Source organism: Sinocyclocheilus grahami, unplaced genomic scaffold (genome assembly GCF_001515645.1).
Source record: "Sinocyclocheilus grahami isolate Dianchi unplaced genomic scaffold, SAMN03320097.WGS_v1.1 scaffold1435.1, whole genome shotgun sequence".
In the NCBI taxonomy this organism is placed as follows: Eukaryota; Metazoa; Chordata; class Actinopteri; order Cypriniformes; family Cyprinidae; genus Sinocyclocheilus; species Sinocyclocheilus grahami.
The window spans coordinates 125,570-129,209 of record NW_015506614.1 but is presented as its reverse complement, the minus strand read 5'-3'; the positions used below and the strand labels follow the sequence as shown (position 1 = coordinate 129,209).

At 34.1% G+C, this 3,640-nt stretch overlaps 1 pseudogene; it reads left to right on the top strand.

Annotated features, from left to right (window-relative positions):
* The window catches only part of LOC107570265 (chloride channel protein 2-like), a 38,941-nt pseudogene that overhangs the window by 30,746 nt on the left and 4,555 nt on the right, over nt 1-3,640 (top strand).

Genomic DNA, 3,640 nt, shown 5'->3' with positions numbered 1-3,640 from the left:
CATAGTGCATAAGTATATAGTGTATGAGTGCATAGTGCATAAGTATATAGTGTATGAGTGCATAGTGCATAAGTATATAGTGTATGAGTGCATAGTGCATAAGTATATAGTGTATGAGTGCATAGTGCATAAGTATATAGTGTATGAGTGCATAGTGCATAAGTATATAGTGCATAAGTACATAGTGCATAAGTATATAGTGTATGAGTGCATAGTGCATAAGTATATAGTGCATAAGTACATAGTGCATAAGTATATAGTGTATGAGTGCATAGTGCATAAGTATATAGTGCATAAGTACATAGTGCATAAGTACATAGTGTATGAGTGCATAGTGTATAGTGCGTCATTTGGGATGCAGCATTAGTTTAGTCAGTTCTTGAGACGTGATCTTGAATGTGTGTGAGTGTAGATCTCCACAGAAGAGTCGTCGTTCACACCGGCCCGTCCCATCTCACCTAAACCTCTCAAGCCTGCACTGAAGAGGACGTCTGCAGCCGAGAAAAACTTCGAGATCCCCACAAGTAATATCACACACACACTCATTATCTATCTAAATGTGGACGTTGCATAGACTTTTATTGTTTTTATATACATCATATACAGCTTAAACGCTCAAAACTCATCCTGTGAAAACCCTTTTGAAATCAGACATTGCGTTACCGTGGAAATAGTACTTTTTTTTTTTGTGATATCAACTTCAAATTTGGAACATAACTTAGTTAGACATATGATTACTTTGACATATGATTGCTTTGAATGCATATCAATTTTAGATTCCAAAATGTCTTCTAAAATATTTATTTTATTTTTTTACAGTAAACTTAAACTTCTATAACTTTTTTACACTTAAATTTTTTGAAATGCTTTCACTTCAGCAATAATAGTACATATTAATTGTATTTATTTATTTATGTATTTATATATATCAAATATCTACACCACTGGATTACACAGAAATGGCATTTTCGTGCTCTTAAAGATTTCCAAATTTAAATAATTCTGCAAGGATCAATTTTATATTTATTTTATTTTCTGTGTTTTTCAGGTCCTCATGATTCTGGCCTTGGCTTGAAGAATCTGTTATGTGCTCGACCTCAGACTGATGCAATGGAGGTGACACTCACACACTCACACACACACACACACACACACACACACATTCTTATGTTTATATGAGGGTAATCGTATGAAGTTTTTTGGTCTGTATGTTATGTTCTCCCTCTCTTATATATAGAATAATAACGTGGAGCACACAGTGGCTCCTGACTTCAGGCCCAAACGCGTATCTCATTATATTTTATGTAAATTATTAATTATTTTATTGATTTAACAACGTGACCCCTTTCTGTTGTTTTTTTTACATTTACTGCATACGTTTTTATTTAAAGTTAATTTTATATTTTTAAAATTATATTATATTATACTTAGTTAAATTAAATTGTATTATAATATATAATTAAATTATATATTATAATTAAATTGAATATATAATTATTTTACAGCTATAAATGGCTGATATTAAAATGCTTAAAATTCCTTAATAAAATAAAAATACTTTTTGTTAAATAAAAATGTAAAAGCTGTAAAAATGCTGCAAGTGAATTTAGGAATCACAGCAGTGTATATTATTTATATAACATTATATATTATATACATATATAATATTTAATTAAATTATATTATACTTAGTTTTAAGTGAAAAGTACAGATTTTGGTAGCACTTTACAGTAAGGTTGAATTTGGTTAACATTAGTTAACTACATTAGGTAACATGAACTAACAACAAAAATGCATTAATTAATCTTAGTTCATGGATGAAAATGGTTAAAAATTAAATTATGCAATTTAAGATTTGTAAAAAAAAAAGATGAAGAAGTGCAATTTTTTTGTTTTGTTTCTATAGTAATATAATATAATATAATATTATGTCATATAATATAATAAAAAATATTTATTATACAAATGGTCAGTGCAAAGAAAAAAACTGGAAACATTTACATAACAATTTTTTTTTTAAATATTTGTTTTAATTAATTTTTAGCATTATTATATTATTATATTATACTTATTTTAACTTAAAAGTGTTTTTAAAAATATATTTCAGTAAAAATAAGGTACAATAAGGTTCCATTTATTAACATTAGTTAACATTATATGGTTCTTGCTACTTTGCTGATTTTGTTGTCAAAAATGACTGGATCACGTATGTTTAAAAATATAAAACTATTTTTTTTCAGTGCAAAGCAACAGGACAAATGTGCACGGATTGTCAAACGAACCCACCGGACAGACTCGCACGTCTGTCATTGCGGCGTGTGTCTCTCTCAGGTAGTCGTGCAGTAAATGGTTTTACCGTTGTGTGAGAGCGAGACCCGCAGGCCTTCTGTCTGCTCATTACATTACACTCACATTTCTACAGAAACCAGCACTAATGGATGGATGTTTTATTAATGCGCAGAGTGCTGCAAAGATTTATACGCCACTGTGTGTGTGTGTGTGTGTGTGTGTGTGTGTGAGTGAGTGTGTCTGTGTCTGTGTGTATATGTCTTAATTTGTGTGTGTGTGTGTGTGTCTGTGAGTGTGTGTGTGTGTGTCTGTGCGTGTGTGTGCGTGTACGCGTTTTTGTGACAAATGAGGACATAAATGTGTATAATGACAAAGGTATAACATAGGTATTACAAGGAGAAGGTGACTTTTCAGGACATTACCCCATGTCCCCACTTTTCAAAACGCTTATAAATCACACAGAATGGAGTGTATTGAAAATCTGAAATAGCAGAAAGTCTCCTGTGAGGGGTAGGTTTAGGGGTAGGGTTGGTGTAGGGCAATAGAATATACGGTCTGTACAGTATAAAAACCATTACGCCTATGGAGAGTCCCCACTTTTCACAAACACAAACGTGTGTGTGTGTGTGTGTGTGTGAGAGAGAGAGAGATACTTGTACAGAGAAAAGTGCAACTACAGGCTGATCTCATCGATTAAATTTAGCATGAGAGAGATGAAGAGGGAGGAAGAGGAACCCGAATCTGTCGACTGCCAAAGCGGCGCTCAGAGATATTGATCAAACGACACAACATATTAGCATTACAAATCATCAACACACACTCCGATACTACACAATATAAAATCATATTTGAAAAGGACAAACAGAATACTGTAAATTCACTTCAGCGTCTTTTTAGAGGGAGAGAAACAAGAGAGGGCTTTTGTGTTCAGGCATGTTGTGTTTCTTATGTAATGTTACTGCAGAGCACTTTATCTGTGTGTGTGTGTGTGTGTGTGTGTGAGAGAGAGTGTGTGTGTGTGTGTGTGTGAGAGAGAGAGAGAGAGAGAGACTGTGTGTGTGAGAGAGAGAGAGAGAGAGAGACTGTGTGTGTGAGAGAGAGAGAGAGAGAGAGACTGTGTGTGTGAGAGAGAGAGAGAGAGAGAGACTGTGTGTGTGAGAGAGAGAGAGAGAGAGAGACTGTGTGTGTGAGAGAGAGAGAGAGAGAGAGACTGTGTGTGTGAGAGAGAGAGAGAGAGAGAGACTGTGTGTGTGAGAGAGAGAGAGAGAGAGAGACTGTGTGTGTGAGAGAGAGAGAGAGAGTGTGTGTGAGAGTGTGTGTGTGTGTGTGTGTGAGAGTGAGAGTGTGTGTG